Consider the following 22,568-nt stretch of genomic DNA (forward strand, 5'->3'; position numbering starts at 1 on the left):
TGCACATCAAATACAGTCTTTAGTAATGAAAAGCATCATCCGCAATGAGCTGGAATTTCGCTTAGCAGATTCCAGCATTTCAGTCTTGGTTTTAGGGAGTGCATTTGTGTCAGACAGATAGGCTGGATACAGATATATATCCAGAATTTACATCCGCTTCCAAAGAGTTTCCTTGGTAAAGATTATTCTACATTTTCCCAAGTACACATGAAATAATTGCTGAGCATCTAGTTTTTCTTTTCAGATAGAGGCAAACTAGAAGCTAGGATCAAGATGCCACAGAAAATAAGAGAGAAACCAGCTGGAGATTTAATACAAAATCATCCTCTCCTCTACGTCTTTCTCCCTTCCTCAATAAAAGAAGACATACAGAATATCTTCCTATCTTTTGGACCCTTTACTGGCTTAGGAAAGAAGAGTCAATGGAAGTATAAGGAAGTAAAATCAAAACCTCATGCAGTGTAAATTCTTAGATGAATTCCTGTTTTTTTTTCCAAGGGTTGGAATGACTACACAAACGTGCTTGACATAAACACCAGTGAGGTACTATTCATAACATTTATAGCAGGATGAGATTTAGCTTCCTTACTGTGAAGCAATACTGCAGCGTGAATCATGTTCAATTACATATTTTACAGCACGCACTTACAACTTCCTCTCCACTGGCAAAACTATTAGCTTACAGTTAATTGGCATTGAAGTGTGTTCAGATGTTACTGGAATGGTTTCAAAACTGAAAATGGTCCTGCGTAAAAGAAGGTTAATCCAAACCTTTCTCTTCAAAGCTACTTTTACAAGTATTTAGAAAGTAAGTTGTGTCATACATATATAACCCTCTGACAAGTTGAGTACAGAAGAGCGTTAAGAACATCAATGAGATTTAAAGTGTGATACTTCAGCTGAACAGAAACTCTCTTCTCCTGTAGCCTCCATAGCACTGCGGAGATTAATTTATTTAATTGATATGATACAAATATCAATCCCTTCAAGGGTTCAGTCACACTAGCAACATGGCTCACAGCTTTTATGTCAGCAGTTTCCTCAAGATACTGCAAAAATAGAGTACTTGGAGGAAAAACGTTAGTTGTGCTGGTAGAAACCTTCAGATCATGCACATGGAAGAAACAGCAAGGACTGCAATATGAAGGAAGGTTTTATCTGGGTAACAATTTTCTCATTAGGCTGGTCCTACGGCTAGGAAACCTGCCATGTAACTTCAAGGTTACATATCTCATTAGTGAAAGTTTGAAGGCTGTCACTGAAAATAAAAATATTAGGAGGGAAAAACTGTCTAACAATCTCACTGCTGAGCACTCCCAGTGCCCTTCTTTCACTCCTAAGTGTGAGCAGTTATGATAAATTCCTCACAAAGTTTTCTTGTTTTAAAAATGAAATCCATCATTCACAATCTACAGTATATACTTCTTTATCCCTCTATTTGGGTCTCACTGCAGCCCCCTGATGAAGAGATACAAGTGGAGGGAAACAGTTACGAGCAGGAATCACATCCACTCACAGTATAGCCCAGTGTCCAAAGCACCTTAGAATTTTGGGAACTTAGGCAAAATGTTCTTTCTCTCTGCAGAGGACATCATAAAAGAGAAGAACATCTTTCTTAAGTGCAAGGTTATCAAGTCTCATTCCCAACTGAATTCACAAAGTGGTAGTTGATTAAGAAAGGCCTTTAATTTGTCCTAGGTAATAGTCCCAACTCTCATGGTTGGAAAAAGCCCTTAGCCTGAGCACAGTCTGAATAGTTACTGACCCAAGGGAAGGGAAGATGTCTGGACAGTGGCATAAATCCTCCCTAGTACCCTTTCTGATATCCTGCTCAAGGTCCTTCTTAAGCATCAGCAGCTTATGCTGAACATCACCAGGTCACTGGGGACAGTTGTTGTTGGGGTCACAGCTGGTTGTCTGCACCAGGGAAAGTAACAAACTCTTCTAGCTAGCAGCAGTAGCAGAGCCCAACAGAAAAGCAAGGCAAGATCTGTACTAAGTTTCTTTTGTTCCGTTTCCCCCCCAGCAATACTTGCTGCCCTATTAAAGCAATACAATGGAGGCCACTAGGTGAAGCACCCCATTGTGGGCAACCGCCACATCAATTCACATTTAACTGAAAGATGATGACAGATGAAGCTGCTCTGCTTTGTGAGAATTTGCTCTGGCCCTCAGACTTGAAACACTCCTCCAGTCAGTTGTATAGAAACACAAAATTTGAACAACCCACGTACACACAAAGCCTGCTGCTTGAAAGACTTTTTAGGTTAATTTAAATCCAGCAAACCTAGATGAAAGCGCTCAAGGAACATGTATTCTGGAAGACTTGATCTGTCTGCTCGCAATAGGGTTTATGAGGTTCACTTTAGTCCTGCACTAACATGCCTACAAGACTTCCAGATTGAACAAGGCTTGTGTGTGGTCTGCTCGAGCTCAGAATGAGGGATGTCAAACTTGTTTACATACGGCCCTTCCGGCAAATCCTTTAGGTTGTGCTGGTGCCTACCAGGCCAGTGTTTCAAATACAGAAGTGACACACTGCAGTGAAGAGTCAAGCTAAAAAGTGACTCTTCAGTAACAAAAAAAGGAATTCTTTTCTAATGTAGTCTTAAAATGAATACTCTAGAGCCCCTCAAGAGTGCAGCAACAGATCTGACTGCTCTTGTTCAACACGCGAGTGTATTCCTGATCCAGAGGACAGACAGTTTCTTAACCTCTCAACCCTTTTAACTCTGAGTTGCTAATGAAATTTGAAAGATGCTTCAGCATGATACAGAACACTAAGAAGATGGAAAAGTTGGAGAGCCTCTGCCAGCTAATCTGGTGTACCCCATCGTGTGTCAGAAAGATGCCATCCTCCCCACAGACCTGCTGTCCAGCAGAGCAAGCTCAGCATGGCTGCTCTCCCAGGAAAAGGGCCGCTTCTCCCAAGAATAAGGCTGAAGAGGCACAAGGCCTCTCTGCTCCTGCAGTTTTCCCTTCTTCTATTTCTTCTGCAGGAAGATCGGCCAGCCGGGCTGTGAACACAGGCACTCCCGCAGAGCCCCCAGCTTAGCAGCACACCCCCGGCAGTGCACAGCCCTCCCCACCGTAAGCGCACACCCTTTACGGCTCCGATGCCAAACCAGTGCCTGCTGCCCAGCAATGGCAGGCAAGGATACAAAGTTATCCAACTGACTTTTGACAAGCAAACATGAAACATACTAAACGCACAAAGTTAAAAATGTAACAGCTATTTTGCTTCCAGAATTGTAGCTGTTATTTACAGAGATGCTTTTGCCACTGATTTGCTACAGTCAGGGCCACAAACAGCAATGTAAGAATGCCACACTTCAAAACAGTTGACATTAAACTCCCCCTCATATTTAGCAACTAGCCATAAGCTCACCACATTGCCTGGAAAGAAACTGGCTTTCTAGCTCTGAAAACTATTTTCAGAGAAACTGCAGTCTCCTGGAGTTTTTCCCATGGAAATTCACTTCAGAAGAATTTCAGATTTGGTGTTCCCAGTCACCCACTGATCAACTCCTGGCAGTAGCTGACAGAATTCTAGGCTCGGGCTTTGGGCTGAAAGCTATACCAAGCCTAACGCAAACTCCACAGATGCAGGCCTTGGTTCTGGAGAAGATGAGAAGGCTTGAACTGCCATCATGCACCTTGTTCTCCATTTTAATCCCCACCATCTGACTGAACTGGGCAAGCACATAGCTAAGCTACTGCAATTGTTAGCTGAGGCTGAAAACTATTTTTGCTGCAATGATTTCCTGTGGCTGTGAAGAGTATGTTCACTGTGAGAGTGCTCAAAGGAGCATTTCTGAGGCCAAGTTTAAACAATACTGAATGTTTAATTCTTTTAAATGGGAAGCATTGCTAAGTTCCCCACATGCCCACTGTGACTTAAAGCAGTCCATGTTTTATCCTCACATTGCATTTTTCTGCTCCCCAAACACAGTATCAGAGCCCTCACCTTTGATTCACTCAAGGCAACTTAATCCAATTAATGCTGCTCCTGACATAGCCAGAGGTACACATTCCTCCTAGATGGTTATGTCTAAGGAGAGATCCCAAACCAATGGACTCTGAACATTTGGATCAACTTAGTATTTGTGACATTGTCTACCAACCTATTATAGCTCCCATTTTAGGACAAAGACAAAAACAAACACCAACAAACAAACAGCAGCTCTTCTCCCCTAAACCAACAAAAAATCCCCACAAAGATAGTAAAAATACAAGACAGAGCACAGAAAAATAACACTTAATCCATCCAAAGCCTAGGAGGACTACTAGCACCTCAAACATTTAATGGTCTACACAAATTCAAACTTAAGACCTTTTGTATTGTACCACAAGTGTTGATCTTACAGTATTAAGACTTCAATCTTACAGTTCTTAAGTCACACAAAACTGTGCTTTTATATCAGGCACATGATAATTCAGGTGTTACTGTGTTTCACCCTGAGCAATCTTTTTGGATGTTTTGCCTTCCCTGATCAAAGCCCTAACACACATTGGCAGTGAGCAATGCTATCTCACAGGATTGTTAGGGAATTGTGGTGGACGACTATTAATACTTCACAGCCTGTGTCACTATCTAGAAGAGTAAAGCAACAAATTGCCACCTTCTTTTGAGACATTAGCTGTTTAAGGTATTTAGAAAATCAGAGTTCCAACTCTTTTCCAGCCAGAACTCAAAATAAGACAGGGTGAAGGTGGCACACTCTCAGCATTCAGCCTGGTACACATGGACATACGTTTTCATTTGCAAATTTTCAGAGATCCTCTAAAGAATTTCTATTCTAAGTTCCAACCTCACAATCTCCTTCACATAATAAAGCTCTTTTAAAATAAAATAAGAGCTTTATTAAATCCTATGTCTGTATGAGTGTAAATCATGACAGACCTATACACCGAAAACCCAAACATAGAGCAGATGAGAAACACGATTAGCGCGTAGGACAGCCCCATGGCGTACCTTTGATTGGTTCAGAAACCAAATAGAGTGCAGCTCTGCTTCAGTCTGTACCCTCCACTAAATCTTTACTTACCTTCATTCCTGATAACTAGTCTTATACAAAGCTGCAAGTGTGACAATACGGTTGACAGCAGTAGCCCCACTGCTCCAATTTGCTGCCTCCCAAGATTTTTGTAATGATAATTTGCTGCATTTCTGCAAAGCCTGGCAGATGCAAGTGGATATAAAGAATGTTAATTTAAATAAGTAAATAAATATAAAATCTTCTTGCCCTTTTTGGCATGCTACTGCTGTTGAGTTAGACTGGAGCAACCATGCAAATGGTAAATAGCTCCTGCACTATGGTTAAGCAGAAGTTATTTGAGGAAGGAGACTGTTATGCACAGCTCACTAAGATGTGCAAAACAGCAGGTATGATAAAATGAGAAATCTTTATTGCTTTCCTCTTCAATTTTCTGGCTTAAGATTTGACTGTCATCTGATTTTCCTCTTGGCTACAGTTTGAATCAGTTATTTAATATTTAATGTTACAGTGCCACTTGAGACCAGTCCTGTCCTAAATCTGTATGCTCAAAATACAGCTCTGAAAGTCTTAAGAGTAAAATTTAGTAGTACAGAAAAAAGGAAAGGAAACACAGTACTAAATTTTGAAGTGATGCAGTTTTATAAATAATAAAGCATGTTTATATAATTAGATCAGAAAAGATGCATAATACAATAGGTGTTTTGGTAATTCCTTCTAGGTTACATAGCTTCTGTTTTATGGTTATACAACTGTTCTCTTCTGAGTGCTTCAAGGACTACATAAAATAAAGCTCTGATAAGACCTCAGAGATCTATTAGCATTGCCAAATTTTGCCCTACAAAGAGGTACTACTATCTGGAAAGCTCATGGGAAGAGCACACAGAAAAACCAGATGTCACTGCCATGCACCCTCCCCTGTGGTCTGATCAACAGAACTGGTTTCTCATTAGTGATGTTCAATGCACACAGCTGACAAGTTTTGGAGAGAAAAACTGATCCAAAGCCTTTCCAACCTGGACCTCTAGTCTCCATTCTTACTAGTGATCTGACAAGTCACCTGTTTCCAAACACAGTCTTTCAGCTCCCCTGTGGATATCACAACAGCCACTCGCTGTCCCACTCTTTTACAGTTCTAGAGGAACAATAACTTAAAATCTTCCAGATGGCATTTGCTTTTCACCTAGCAATGCTGTCCTAGCCATGATGGCCAACATATATGCATAAGGCAACTTTTGTGACAGGTAATTATCTTCTTAGACCAACTTGTATTAGCTGTTTCCATTTTTTCTCCTGCTGAATGTTACTTTCCGGTAGCATTAAGTCATCTGCCTCAGATTGGTTTTTGGCCTGCTAAAGCAGATGCTGATCCCTTACAGGAATTGATCTTTCCAGAAGTACGCTAGGTGTTAGGGTTGTTTCTCCTTTTCCCTGAAGAAACTGCCCAGCTGTGTAGCATACTTCAATCTGTGCAGCACACACCGAGTTTGTGCACAGCAACCACACACACTCTCTTGATATTACACGGTTATAGATCAGTCTTCTGAGGCTGGTTTGCTGTTTCTTCGCATTCTGTACTTCTATTTCAGATGATAAATCTCACCATCTTCTAAGCAGGAGTTGCAGTGCTGTCATACTTGAGATAGCAGGATAAGCAAAGTTTGTAGCAGTACATTCAAACCTCGCCTTGTCCTTAATTTTGTTTTCCCTTTTGCATCCTGAAGAAGTACATTTACTTAGTCATTTATGTTCTTCCCCTTTCCCTACGTCCCAGTCATCGTTTGTTGCATCACTGAAACTTTAGAAAAACCGCTACAAGATGCTGATTACAATGAAGGTTGGGTTTTGGTGTGTGTTTTATTTTTAAAGATTTAATATATTATCCTTCAGTATTCCAAGCACACTACAAAGAAACAGGGACAGGAGATTTTTGTACTATTTTTCATGCAAAAGTGCTGTTATCAGAGCAGCAAGAATAAAACTAAAGAAGCCAGAAACCCAAATTTACCAAGAAGCACCATCTAACCAAACTATACTCATTAGTCCAAAAGTATTTAAATAACTAACCATAAGGGATAGCATTAAATATTTCAAAGCACAGATTCTGCAGCATCTTATAGTGACTATTTCCTGTCTGATAGTCACAATTTCAACCTGTTTCAGGGCCTGGTCCTAGAAGATTTAACCTGCAAGTAACCAGGACTACATAAGCTGATGCATTACTTGACTCCCATAGAGAAATCCATGACAAAATTTAACTTTCACATACTCATGTTTTTTTCATCTGCCAGTTTCTTGAACGTCAGGGAAGTGAAAAACAAAGCATCCCTGAATGAGCAAATGCTGGTCACCAGTCAATACAAACAGAAGTGCCTGTCACACTATGATATCAGTGAAACAGAATGAGTGGAATTACATGGATGTACGTGAAGTGCAAAATGTGTAGTGTACAGATGAAGTTACCAGAAAGGTCTCCATTGTAGCCTGGGCTCTGTATTCTGCCACAGCAAGTCTGTGTATACCCACCCTGGTGAGATACCAAAGCAGAAGACAGAGGCTATATTGAACAATGGGTTAACTGTATTGGGTTTGTGTGGCAAGGTTTTGGTAGTAGGGGGGGTAACAGGGGTGCCTTCTGTGAGAAGCTGCTAGAAGCTTCCCCTATATCCAACAGAGCTAATTCCAGCTGGCTCTAAGACGGACCCACCGTTGGCCAAGGCCAAGCACATCAGCGATAGTGGTAGTGCCTCTGGGATAACATATCTAAGAAGGAAAAAAAGTTGCAGCAGGACAGAAACAGCAGCTGGGAGAGAGGAGTGAGAATATGTGAGAGGAACAACTGTGCAGACCCCCAGGCAAGTGAAGAAGGAGGGGGAGGAGGTGCTCCAGGTGCTGGAGCAGAGATTCACCTGCAGCCCGTGGGGAAGACCATGGTGAGGCAGGCTGTCCCCCTGCGGCCCATGGAGGTCCACGGGGGAGCAGATATCCACCTGCAGCCCATGGAGGACCCCACACTGGAGCAGGTGGGTGCCCAAAGGAGGCTGTGACCCCGTGGGAAGCCCACGCTGGAGCAGGCTCCTGGCAGGACCTGCAGATCTGTGGAGAGAGGAGCCCATAGAGCAGGTTTTCTGGCAGGACTTGTGACCCCATGGGGGACCCACACTGGAGCAGTGTGCTCCTGAAGGACTGCAGCCCATGGAAGGGACCCGTGCTGGAGCAGTTCATGAAGAACTGCAGTCCATGGGAAGGACCCACATTGGAAAAGTTCATGGAGGACTGTCTCCCATGGGAGGGACCCCACACTGGAGCAGGGGAAGAGTGTGATGAGTCCTGCCCCTGAAGAGGATGAAGCGGCAGAGACAACGTGTGATGAACTGACCATAACCCTGATTCCCTGTCCGCCTGTGCCGCTGGTGGGGCTAGGCAGAGGTCGCGGGAGTGAAGCTGTGCCCGAGAAGAAGGGAGTAGTGGAGGGAAAGTGTTTTGAGATTTGGTTTTATTTCTCATTACCTTACTCTGGATGATTGGCAATAAATTAAGTTAATTTTCCCTAAGTTGAGTCTGTTTTGCCTGTGACGGTAACTGGCTGAGTGATCTCTCCCTGTCCCACGAGCCCTTTGTTATATTTTCTCTCCCCTGTCCAGCTGAGGAGGGGGGAGTGATAGAACAGCTTTGGTGGGCACCTGGCATTCAGCCAGGGTTAACCCCCCACAGTTACCATATGCCTATGGCTACACTAACAACTACCATAGCATCATCCCAAAAAGCATTAGGGGAGCTAGCGAGCTTCTCACCTCCACCAGCACTGCATACATGTTCTTGCTGAGGCCACTGCCAACATCTATTCAGCCACAGGCCAGCGCTTGCCTCTTTTGAGCCTAACAATACTCCAGTGATGCATGCCTTGCTGTCATGGACATACATATGATGTTATGCCCAAATATCACAAAAACTATTCTGCCAATGAAAAATCTGTTTCCATGTAGGTACAGGGGAAATCTTTCCACAAAAGCATTTTGATAGACAGCCATACAAATACAGTATTATGCAGGCACCATCTTGACCCAGGTTAGTTTACAGCTTTCAGCTCTCAGCAAAGAACATGAAGGAGGAAAAAAAAAAAAAATCAGAACAGCATATGACAAGCTGCCACATCAGCTTACAAAATATTTACATCTGAAGAAAACACTCAGTTCGGCTTTCTCTAAAGAGCATGAAAGTACATTATCGGACAACTTACTAACGCAGAAACCAATGTAGTTAAATGCCTGTAAGAGAAAAATATTAAACAATGTGGAAGGTAATTCTCCTCTAACTCTGTGTCTCCGTGAACAGACACACAGAGTCGATGTATCTATAAAATGAAAGGTAATCAAATGTAACATAAAACTGTGTAACAACATAAATACAAGGGAGGAGAGAGGACTAAGGACTTGCATGCCAATTCATTCAGTGCCGTGTATAAAATAAAACCTTAGTACCACTACCCTTCAGTGAGTCAGGTATTTTGATACAAGTTGATTGTGACTAGCAACCTGTAGAGAACAAGTCATACTCAAGTCTCTTTCTTTTGGTAGAGACTGAAATAGGCAAAGATACCAAATAGTTTTGACTACTAAGCCTGTGTAGTTTGCAGTCTCCTGTGGAAGAGAACAACCTGCTACAAAAGGCATCCCTGGGGAGCTCCTATTGGACCAAATCTGTATGGATTCAGTGTGAATTTGGCAAACACCATTTGCTAGTGGTACACATGCAAAACAGCTAACAACTTTGAAGACAACAGAAATGGGAATAAGAAGGGTATCATTCTAAATTAGCATTTTGTTCACATTTGTCTTTCTTTTTTAAATGAAAATAAGAGTAGAACTTGGTGGATATCTGCATTTACTGAAGATCCAAAAATTTGCATCCACATAAGAATGCAGAGTTTATTCTGAATCTGACAGTATGTCTTCATGAATAAATACTTGCTTGCAATGCATTTCATAAAGTTATTACAGCCTAGGTGAACATTGCTCATGTTGCTTTCATACTGCAAACACATAACAGGTCAAACACAGTTTGGATTGGTAACAAAATTAACATCTTAGAAAAAGAAAAGAGAACTTTCTAGGAAAAGACGAAGCAATAAGAAGGTAAAAAGTACAAGGCAAAAATCACACAAGTAACCACTAAGGCATATAAAGGAAGCAAACATTAAATCTACAGGATAAAAGCAATGAAAAGAGCAGAACATGTTGTGAAATGGAGGAAGAGAAAGTTTTTGCTGTCTTCCCCCTCTTCCACTCAGCTTTTAAAACCAGTATCACAGACGAAATAAAGAACTGACAAGGACCATTACAGATTTGAGAAGTAAATGCAACCTTCACTATTAATAGATGGTAACTATTTTACACTATTTGCTATTCTACTTGGACAAGAATGGTTTTATTATTGGAAAGTTTCATTTAAAAGAAATTTAAAAACCCCTCAAATTTTGGCAGCAATAAAATATTTTTGGCAAGAGAACAAGAGATATCAGTACCTGAAATCTACCACTTAGGAGAGATCAGTATCACAGACAAACACACTAACAAATGGTAAAGAAGCAGCAGCCCAATGGTTCAAGTAGAACAAGAGACAGAAACTGGGAGAAAACCCTGTGCTGAATTCACAGATGATCCTCCCCAAACTTTCAAAAGTCAGTTTTTAAGCCCTGTGAATCCCATCTACTAAACATCAAAAGTAGTCTTGAAATCTGTAGCATCCCAGACTGAGCCCTTACTTTCTCGGCTGTATATTCCCTATGGCTCTTTTGAAAAATCCCAGCTGTGTCTCCATGTTCCTCCACTTTCAGGCCACTTGTCTGCAGTGTTTGGCAACTTCAATGCTTCATCTGCAGTGTTTGGCAACTCAACTTCAGCTGAGGCTGACCGAAGAAGGCAGTCAGTCTCTTCCATAATTAAGAACTAGACAATTCAAGATGCGTGGAACATAAGAAAGCAGCAGCTACTGCAGTCTTTGCAGTTTGCCTTCAGTTGTCTTTAATTGTTATATTGTGACTGTAATTTTGAACTACTGTTCACATTAACTAGAACTTAGAGAAGAATTATTTAATTTCCATAACATAAAATAACGATGAGCACACAGAAACCACAAGAGAATGGAAACCTAGTTAATTTATTCTAACCTTGCTTAATGTGCAATGATAATGGTAAGTGATGGTGTCTTTGCAGGTCCAGCACATGAGTTAATTTAAATTTATTAATTGTGTTAAAAACTGTGTCACAGAAGGCAGTAAGGGCAGGGAATTCAAAGTTTTAAATAATCTAATTTGAGGGAAGAGGGGAATTTCCTAAGATACAAAATGAAAAGTGCTTACAGCACAGTCTAAAGATATGGTGAACACAGTCTGAGGACGCAGCATGGACATCTTTGCCTGCCTGTTCCAGCAGAACAGCATGGGAAGAGGGCTGGCGATTCCTGACAACCAATGTTTTCATTTCCCCCAATCCCATATTTGGGCACAGAGATGTCCTGAGGCCCAGCTTAAAAAGAGGAAACAGATCATAGACCAGATTCACAGGTGAGCATGGCAGATACGGTAGAAAAGGAATCACGAGGGAAACTACCAACCTTGCCCAATTCTGGAGTCTGTTTCATACCAGTCTCAAACTAACTGGAGTAAGTCTCTTGAGCAGCATACTACAGAGCTGCAAGACGTCTACTCCCACCTTCCCCTTCACCAGACAGTTCAGCTTTCCAATGCAGTGGCATAGCAGAGCAATAAGAACAGAGCCAGACCCAGTATTTTACTATTCAAAATTGAGAAATAATGATAGGAAGACTTTGATAAAGGGTGTAAACACAGCCACAGAAGCCACTGTTGAGCAGAAAAGCATTCATTCTCTCAGCCAATGTTAATCTAAGCACTCGTATAGAGCTGGCAGCAGGAAGAGATGCACTTAGAGCACTGCATGGCACACCATGCTGTGCTCCACCACACCATGTCCTCCCACCCAGCCACATCAGAAGGGGCCAGGTGGCTGCAGCAATTTCCCCCCCTTCTCCCCTCTGCCACACCAAAAACCTGAGTTTTCACATTGGATGCAAGTACTGCCCATGCCTCCCTGGTTTCCCTTCTGTTACTCAGATGCATGCATACACCATACAACCACAAGCAACAGTACTCCAGCATGCTTATGCGACCACCTTGTGACCCACAACAGGAAAATCTGACAAGGATCCCATGCTTTTATGCAGGGTGACCTTTAACCCCCATAAGTATAGTGTGCTGCCCTATGAAACCACTGTACAGCCAGCTGTTTGGCACAGGGCAAGGCAAGTGGCAGAGCAAGGACACAGAGGTCAGGGAGGTGGCCTCTACTGTTTACTAGAGCTTCAACGGTAGCCTGTGCTGCTGAACTACAGCCTGAGCCAGCCCGTGCAAGTACGCCACAGAACAAAAGTACATAATAAAGTCATAAAAGGGTGTATAATTAAGCTGCTTATCCAGCCTGGACACCAAAGGAATGTGAATAGTCCAGAGCCTAATACAGAAGCTCCAAAAGGCAAAGCTGAAGGCATAAACCTACAGCAAACCACACTGTAACAGCTGGGTGTCATTGCCCAGACTCTGCCTTTGGAAGTGCAAGTTCTGAGCAAGCTGTGCGTTGGAGAGGAGGTATGTTCAAGATGTCTCATCCTGATTCATCAGAGAGCAAGTGTTAGGGCAGAATTAAAATTGCTGTCAGTGGCTGCACTGTGTTCTCACAACTTTAAAAATAGGACAGCTTGCCAGCCATTAACTTATTCATGTGTCCAGGGACTCAGGCTACAAATTACATTTTATGTAACTCAAGGCAACCAGTACTGTCTTACTCTCTTTCTCTTGGAACAGGGAAGCCATCAGTGAACCAGCTCTGAATGACAACATACAAAAAAGCACATTTACACTAAATAAAAAGCTTTATCAATACTCTTCTGCACTGACTTCACATGTGGCTTAGAGAGAAATATAAATTCAACTCAGCCTACCCTGGTATCAGACAAAGGAATCAGTAATGTACAAAGCTATTGAGTGCTAGTCTCAAGGAGCAACATCTCACCCTAATGTATAACAGAGCAGGATTTCTGTCTTAGCTTTATGTACCCAAACATGACTCCAGGCCTTTTTGCACAGCACTAGTTTCCCTGACATGAGTGTCAGTATAAATGCCTCATTCTCTTTTACCTTCTATTGAGGCCTTGCATTCAAGCATATCTCTCTTCCTTTTCTGTGATGTCATTAGATATAATACTCTTAAGAGAATAATAGGTCCTGGAATGTATCAATCCCAGAGTCTAGATGTAAGTCTTACAGTACTGTGACAAAAATCGCAGTATTTTACATGCTTACTATAGATAACAACTGCCAGACTGTCTTTGCTACTCTCTACACTTTAGTTGCCACTTGCTAGATGACTTCAATTAGAGTCTCCTTTTTGGCATCCGTGACTCATCTCAACTTCCCTGCTACCTGCAGCTATAATAAACTCTTGTTGCACTCAGTGAAGGTCACATCATCCCTCTTCTGTAACAATTTCACAGACTCCAACTCCCTCCACATCTCATTGAAAACCTATGTCCTCCCTCGCCAAGCTGCCTCACAAATCTGACTCTGCCAACACCTGAGCCTCTACTCCCTGCTACGCCCTTCGTGCCACAAACGCTGTTTGGTCACATGGCTCTTCTCTTCCTTACCTCTGTATTCCAGTTTCAGCATGCATGATACTTTATAAAGACTTAAGATTAGTCTTCATAAGTTTTCTAAGCAAACTATGGATACAGTCTATTTATCAGCACAATACTAAATACTCTGGTTGCCCAAGTAAAAAAAAAAAAATCTGTTTAATTACAAATTACTGCTGAATTATTGCCTCAGGAGAGCAATGAATTCCATGACAGAAACATGAAATCCTGTTTAATTACTCAGCATGTGAAAAACTATTCAATTTTCACTATTCAATTTTGAATATGCTCCTTTTCTTTTTCATTTGATACCTGCTGGTTCTTGCACAATGAGATAGGCAGTTGCTGTACTCCATTTATCTTCTTTATACAAGTCATCATTTCCATATGCTTTTATCTTGTACTAAGGTGACCCTCTCTCTTCTTCCGTTGTCTCTCGAATCTCCTGCACAATCCCTGTAGCATCTACAGTCACAGTGCTGCTATTTGCATCTGCAAAGTACCATACTTTCACATTACATTTAATGACAATTTTAATTCAAAATGGCACTGGAACAGTTTGTTCTGCTCACACCAGTCCAGCAGCACAATGGGAAATAGTGACAGGCAACCCAGCTCTATAGGTTTCACCAGTAACAGTTCCATTCCCTTCAAAGACAGCTTTGCCCAAGTAGTGTAAAAGCTAGCCTTTATTGTTCCACCTTGCCTTACACTAACACCATCATTAAATCTTTATCACCTGATGTATGAATCCTTATCCAGACATTTCACAGAGTTCACGGTTGCAAGAGACCCAACTAGTTTGGATGGGCTCATATCCACAGTGCTCCGGGCTGGAACACTGGACGGCATGTGCCCAGGATCTAACTTTACATTCACATGAAATACAGCTCAAACACCATGAGGATTTGTGGGTTTGTGATTATTTTTGTGGCCCCCCCCCTTTCTTTTCGTCCATCCCTGCAAGAAGGATCCACGTTTCTGAAATACCAAGACTGATGTATTGCACCTTGCCAGAATGGTGTTTTTATAGCCTGACACCAAGCATGTGCTGCTTGCCCTATGGCACAATGTAGAGGCACTAGCCCTGCTTGGATAACAAGACTATGCCAGCTGGAAGAGTCAGATGTGGCAAATTTTATATCCATATCATCTGTCTGGAGGAAACCGTGGAGTGAATTATCTTTTCAATGAATTATTCTTTCAATAGTGCCTGCATTCCCTTTTGGCAAGAGGTAACAGCATCACCACAGAAGGGAGTCCAGTAGCAAATCAGTATTCATGATGTGCAGCCCATGGGAGACGTGACCGCCTGAGGCAAAATGGAGCGTGACAGTGAAGGCACACCCTTATTTTCCAGCTTTCATTCCATTGTGAAGGCAAAGGTGACTTTTTTAGACACTATTTTGTTTCAAGTAAATGAGAGCTGAGATCTTCAAGCTGCTGTTTTTAGAGACACGCTTAACATAATGAAAACAGTAATAGAACCTCACAAGTTTGATAATACCAAGAATCCTTTTTCTTATTAGTTCTTCTCTCTCTAGCATTTCTACTGTAGAAATCACACAGCAGGTTTATGACTCCCTTCTTTTAGTGGTTAAAAACCAAACCAAACAAGAACACACTTCTTGCTTTAGAAGCAATTTATGGCTATTTAAGAGCCACCAATTTACTTTCACCAGCATTTTTATGACATACTTCTATCAGGATTCATTGACATGAATTTCCCCTATCTTTAATGGAAAGATATACATTACTTAGTTACATGACATCAAGTAAAGAAAAAAAAAATTTAAAAGTAATCAATAAAGACTTTCAGAAAACACCATTGAAGTGGTCTTTCCTTCTGATGAAGGCTGTCAGACTCAACCTTTACTCATTTTTCAAGTGCAACTAGTACAAACCAACAAGGACTTCACATGAAAAAAAAAAATCAAAACTGTGGACAGGGCTCTGTGTGTGTTATAATAAAAAATAAAATTGTTGGTTCCAACAACAAAAAATCCTGCCAGCCATGAAGATTTATGCTAAGTTAGAGTAATTTCTCAGATAATTAATTTGAAAAGGGCACATTGTTTTACAAAGACAGATCACATAGCAGTTGCTCCTCTTTCCTTTTGATCTAATAAACTTGGCACAGCTGGAGCATACAGACAGCAGCAGCAAACAGTGACACAGAAAAACTTCTTCAAAGTAAAGTAGGATGCCTCAAAATTTATTTTGCAAAGGGCTACACTTTGCTGAGTGGATTTAAAGAAAAATCTGTGTTCACACCATTTAGCCTCGATCTGATGCTCCAGTAGATTAAAAGAAGTTAGCTTGGGCAACTTAGCTTGACACTGGCACTCAGAGAAACTGGGTCAATCACAGTAGCTGACAGCTTCCCTGGCTTTCGCTTTACAGGTCTGTTTTAACATGGTGGTGTTTTGAGTTAGCGGCTTTGGGGAAACCACCTTGTTGCCTGACCTGAGCCAAGCAGTCTCTTGGCTATAAACCCAGCTATTGTGTTTGAAGGAATACTCCTCTTATTTTTCCTGCCCAACTCCCTTTGTTTTAAGGCCATAGCGGGAAGAATGGGAAAAAAAAAACCCCAACTACATCCAGACAGAGAGAGGTATACAGAAATATACACTCCCTACTCCTCCATGATATCGCACAATACTGTGTTCTTCAGACACCACTAACAGGAATACAAAGTAGCTGCTCCAGTATCCTAACACTTTCTGTGAAACACCAATGAATATTTCACTCAGGATCACAGAAAGCTAACTGAAATACTGAAAAGAAGTAAAGGATCAGCAAGAAAAATATGCAAATGACTCACTTTTTTCACCTGTATAAACATTTATCAGTCCTATTAACTGTTTCAGTACAAAGTGTTCCAGAAGAAATAAATCAGTAATTAGAGGCTTCCAATACTATGCCTCACTGCAGATGTTGCCACTATTTCACAGTGACTTCCAGAAATTTTGGATTTTCCTTGATGCTTTCTCTTTTAGGCAAGACTGCTGTCCTATGATCATATGTCAATAGAAGCACCTCTCCCAGAAGCACGCAGCCCACTGCAGGACGTTACAAGGAGAAGGAGCAGCAGAACTAAGTATCTGCCCAGTTTAAAAAAAAAATAAAAAATCCAGAGTTATAATAGCAAGGAAAATGTCTAACTTTTCATCAGCATACTAGTTCGGTGTGCAGTTTCCCTTTCACCAAGCAGCTGGTTGAGTTACCAGTGCTTTAGATTTCCTGAACAGACCGGAGCAGCAGGGGAGAGGTTATGCCTCGTACCTGTGAGAAAGCAAGGAGGAACAGCCATTCCTGCCCCATGGAAAACAGCAGAGGAAAACGAGGGAGATTTGGTAATTCTATGGCCATTGAACAGTAATTATCACACTTGCCCCAGAGCACATAGCACAGCATCACAGACCCATCCCCTTGTTCGCTTTTCTGGTTGTGAAACACTAGTTAGTCCTCAATTGCATGTACCACTGAGGCAGCTGAAAACCTGTATTCACAAATCAGAATTAAATGGACCCACAATACCATTTACCACATATTTCTGCTTGCATCTCAAAGATCATTGTATTCAGCAGTGTTTTAGAAGCTGACTTAAGAGGGCCTGAGGCTATTAAAAATTCAGAGCTAGAAGCTTTTTGACGCCTATTTATTTTCTAGTGCTTTACTGCTACACACAAAGCACAGACTGATGAATTCTTTTATGCGCTTTGTTAAGATTTGTATCAGCACAGTTCAGAATTTCAACAACCAAGCAGCTGTCTCAATTTCTTTTCCTTGCATAGTTATTTTTCCAGTACAATTTTGTAAGAGAGAATTACTCTGCTAGTTGAGAAAAGCAATACGGCCAAGAAGTTGCAAACTGCCTATAAAATTTTCACACAAATGTGCATGACGAGAAAAAAGTATTCTGTATATATCTGTCTCTATACACAGACACGTGCACACACATATATATACAGCTATAGATAGATAAAATCTCCCCAAAAGCAACGTACATAAACACAGTTTCAATTCCTTAGGAAAAAGAGTGTGTTCTGACTCAGAGATGAGACAGAGACTTTTCTGTCCCCTACATCAAAACTAAGAGACACCCCACTTACAGATACTTTAGTATCCAAGCTTTTTCTGGAGAAGAATGAGGGGAAAAAAAAAAAATCTTTGGCCTTTCAGTCTGCACATTTCCATGTTTTCACACGCAGACTGTTGCATAAATGCAAAAAATTCTCTTGGCCATATGTTTCTGCCAGCCACTCCTTGGAAACCATGTAAATGTGTCTAATAAACAGCTTGTTTAAATGTACATAGCTGTAGGACAGACAAGTCATGAGCCTGATGACATTCCCAAGTCCCAGGCTAATAACTTAGGGCATCATGGGTTATCTCCCTTTGCTCCGGACAACAAGGGAGGCCAGGATGCTTGCTCTTTCTATACTATTTATTCTTTGAGAAAAGCAAACATGCCTACGCACTGGTAGTGTGAGCAGCAGCGCAATACACCGAAACTGTGAAGAAACTGGAAGTGGTTTGGGAATCACTACTGCATTGGCCTTCTGACATGTCAGACATTAACAAAGACATTCCTGGATCCTATATTCTGTCTGGCAATCAGCAAAGTCCCCATTCATGGTCTTCCAAGAGTTACATCGTCCCAGGGGTCCCCAGCATACCTTGAAGCCCTTTCTCCACTAGCTTATTCCATGCCTGGAATTCCCATTCCACTATATTCAGATGCAACATTCTTCGTTAAGATGTTTTTGGGAACATATTTCTGGTCAGACACTTTTTTTTTTTTTTTTTTTTTAAAAATACATTTCTGTGCTAGAACTATGTTCCAGCAGAGTTGTTAGACCAATTGATCCAATTTATATCACTATAAAAATTCCTCTGCAGAAACAACTTTTAGCCTTGTAAAGTACTGCAGATAATCTCCATGAATAACACAGAATCCACATGAGCTTCAGAAAAGACTCAAGGCAATCCACTTCCTGTGTTTTCTCATGCGCTGCATACTCCAAGTGCAGAGCACAAGGTCCTTACCCTACTCTTGATCAGGAGAAAGCTTGTTTTTCCTTGATGTTAGGCAGTGCCATGGGGACAGAGAGAAAGGAATAAAAATCAACAGAAATGCATGGCAATAGAAAAGTCTACTTTGCTCAGTTCACCACTTTTTATTCTCCTTTATGCACCTTTGATCTACCAAGTTGAGGAAAGAAGCAAAACTGCCTAAATTCCCACAAGAGAAAGAAAAGCTATGGACAGACTCTCCCCTGAAGCTAAAATAGCAAGCTAAGTGCCTGAGCATTACAATCTGAGGTTATACTAGGTGGATGCCTTTCCTAGTGACTACAAACACTCTGCTGTTAACTCCCAAGTTTCATGTCAGAATCACCAAATCCTTAAGAAACAACCCATTGACTTGCTAGTAAAATAATCATCAGCACCCCATTTATTACTGTCTTTCTGACTAATACTGGATCATGAATCATCACCTGGTGAAATTATCTACCTCATATTTCATATAGGTACTTATCACCATAGCATCTGAAATCTTAAGCAGGTACGTGATGCCACTGAAGTCTCACCATTAGCAGTCTCCACAGCTCAGACAATCAAATGGTGCCTTCTCTTTCAGATTGACACACAAAACTCTATGGGGTGATTGCTGGCTAAGGTCCCTGAAAAGTAATTTATTTTCGCTACAAGGCTGTGGCACAAACAGTGTCTATAGACAAGAGATTTTATTACTGTCTTTTTCTTCCTATAACCACCATCTGCTAATGCCCAGGACATCTGATGAAGGCTGGCAACAAAGGAATTATTCCATTTTGGGGAGGGAAAAAAAAAAAAAAAAAAGTGTACATTTTGGAGTTTCTCTGCACTCTGTTTAGGACCAGAATGGAAGTTGCTTGAAAAGAAACAGAAGGGAAGGGGTAGAGAAAGTGAGAAATCTGGGACAAGAAGAATCTGATGATCAAGTTACTGTTTTAGTCTGTTTGGGCCTGGATCTTGGGTGTCATTCATCCCAGCCAAGGACATTTATCATTGAGTTTCACTCTCAGCCTTTGTCCTATTGAAGCTCCTCTACCTTAGATAGTACCCACACTACTCAATGGCAAGAAATGTAAGGCAGTCAAGAATGGCCTACGGCCCTTCTGGCACAGCTGCCTTCTCCTTTGCATCATGGAAAAGCCACTCTGGGCCCAAGGAACACTTTTTCTAATAGTAAATTGAATCATCTCCATGTAAAAAAGAGTCAGAGCTCTTTTTAAGCAGCTCCACATTTGCTGTGGGTTCTGTCACTTTTCTTCCCAAGTCACAGTCAATCAATGCAGTTGCCAGCAAAACTGATGTCTTCTCTGGAAGGACAACAGCAGCTCAACAATTGAAGGTGTAGGTGGGGATCACTGTCATTTTGTTTGCTCTGTGCCTGCTTATTACATAAGGGCGCATTTCGCTCTCTGTCAGGGTTACAAAACTCTCCACTGGTGCCCCAGTTACTGAAGACTTGGAGTGCTCCCCTTCCCATGACTGTCACGGGAACATGTGCTTTATGCAGCCTGGAGCTCCAAAGCAGCCACCAGACATGGACTCTTCATCCAAAAGCCACCTCATTAACTCAATAGCTGTGAAAAGGCTACAGAGCTCATACAGAAGGATTTCTTTTCTGAACTGAAGCACCTTGCTTAGTGCCCTGATGGATAATTTAACTAGACAACCATTTAACACCCATACTGAGGGAAAAAAGGGTATCCCTGGCTTCTCAGTGCTATTCTGACTACCTGCCAACAACTCCATCCAGCACGTGTGACGGGACAGCTGGTGGCACACACTGCACCACTGGAAATGTTATCAAGGCAATGCACACACAGTCGGTTGGATAACACCACATTCTCAGAGCAGCATGTACGTATAGAGATGGAGAGGCAACTCCCACTGTACCATCTGCAAACCACGAGCAGAGAGAACCTGAACTATCCACTTATTATTATTTAGGCCACCTTACTTCTTTAGGACAAGTATTATCATTGCTATTAAGTACACATATTGCAGTAATGCCGAACGGCTCTCTCTAAATGAAGCTAGCACTTAATTCTGTCAGTGTAAGTTAATGACATTCATTACAGCTTGACCTTACCTTCCAGTTTGCATTCATAGCTCTCATCTGCATGCTTTTTCCATAACTTATACAACAAAGAAGCAAGTTCAGCACCCATAACTTTCCTATCCGTGCCTGTGTTTCACGGTAAGTTTAAGTTATTTCTACCTCTAGGTCAGCCCAAATGTGCTGGCACTAATGCAAGAGAGTGAAGTCTTTGACCCGACTTACAGAAGCAGCCAAATACACCACCCAAATACACTAGCTCTAACAGTAATAGTTTTAATTTTTCTCCAAGATTACACAGCCTTTCCTACAAGTTAAGCAGACAAGTGTGTCCATTAACAACTACAAACCTCGTAGAAAAACGGTTGTTGTTCACTGATCTCAAAAATTAGTAACTCTAAGACCACCAAATGCTGGCAACAGGATGACCAGGCTTATCCATAATCTCACCCTGCCTGGCTTTATTAAATATTATGTAGGGTGGATTTTAGCTGTAAATGCCAAGGAAAGGACTTAAGCACTCTGACAGTTAAGTTCCTTTGTTTATTAAAGGGCAATCATCTTCAGACAATTTATCGTTCTTCTAAAAGGACTCTTTGAGCTAGAGAGACAATATGTTTAACAGTAACTCTTCTAATTTCTCTCCTATTCAGTCCTTAGTTGAAAGTAAGTATCAGTTGCTACTCGAATAACATTTCATCTATGGTTTGGCTTTAGAAAAAAATGCCTTAATACATTATTCAGGACCATATTATGAATATTCCTGTATGTCGCCACAGGAAACTAAAGTTTAAGGAAAATACTCAGGAAACCTACAAAAGGAAAAAGTATGAAATATATTTAGGAAATCTGCATGAATGATACAACAGTATATTCCACAAGTTGTTTTTTTTTTAAACACACACACTCCTCCCCTCTCACTCTGGCTGGTCTGCAGTGTTTTTGTGATTTCTTTACTTGCAATTTCTTAAAGAAATCATTTAAGAATTATCAGGAATAAAAAACAACCCCAAAACTTGGAAAACAAGATTAATTAAGATTTGCTTTCTAGCTTAAATAGGCTTCCTCTATTTCTGCTGACATTTCTACCTAACACTTCTTTACCAGCTAACAAAAAGTATAACTAGAATTTTAAGCCAGCAATAACACAACTACTTGACCAACAGGGTATAATAAAGCCAATACTTGTTTATGGCCTCAGCAATATTTGCCAAGTCTCTTGATTTGGATCATGTAAAATTTGGCTTAAGTGCATAACCTTCCACATCAAAGGAACAACATCCAGCAGTGCTAGAGGGCTAAGTCTTGGAATTAATGAGTCTTTCAAATAAACTAGTGTTGTTCTTTGTGTTTTGTTATTAATTCAATGTCTATCAGTCTTCCTTTAAGAAAAACATGTAAATATTAAGTAGATTTCATTTTCCATGCTCTTTCAATGCAGATTAAGTATTAATATGTTACAACCAGCTGGCATGGAAATGTAACTCAGATACTAAAAACAATGGAGTCCAATTAGAAAATGACCTTTATATAGATAACCAGTTTGAAAAGCAGCTGGGTGCTGGGAAAGATTCCTTAGAAGTAAACCCTGGCAAGTGAAAAAAAACTTCCTAAACAAAGTGTAGGAACCTTTAGCTTCTCAGAGTTCAGTGCACCCAGAGAAATGGGCTAGTAAAGGGGACAAGCCCGGGATGAGAAAAAACAAAGGGTTTAACAACCCAATTGGCTTTTATCTTTACTTCTCC

At 41.1% G+C, this 22,568-nt stretch overlaps 1 protein-coding gene across 2 annotated transcripts in view; it reads right to left on the reverse strand.

The window, feature by feature from the left end:
• The window catches only part of CERS6 (ceramide synthase 6), a 133,018-nt gene that overhangs the window by 64,916 nt on the left and 45,534 nt on the right, over window positions 1-22,568 (reverse strand). The gene's annotated exons all lie outside the window — the stretch shown is intronic.

The sequence above is a fragment of the Aquila chrysaetos genome, chromosome 6 (assembly GCF_900496995.4).
Source record: "Aquila chrysaetos chrysaetos chromosome 6, bAquChr1.4, whole genome shotgun sequence".
Lineage (NCBI taxonomy): Eukaryota > Metazoa > Chordata > Aves > Accipitriformes > Accipitridae > Aquila > Aquila chrysaetos.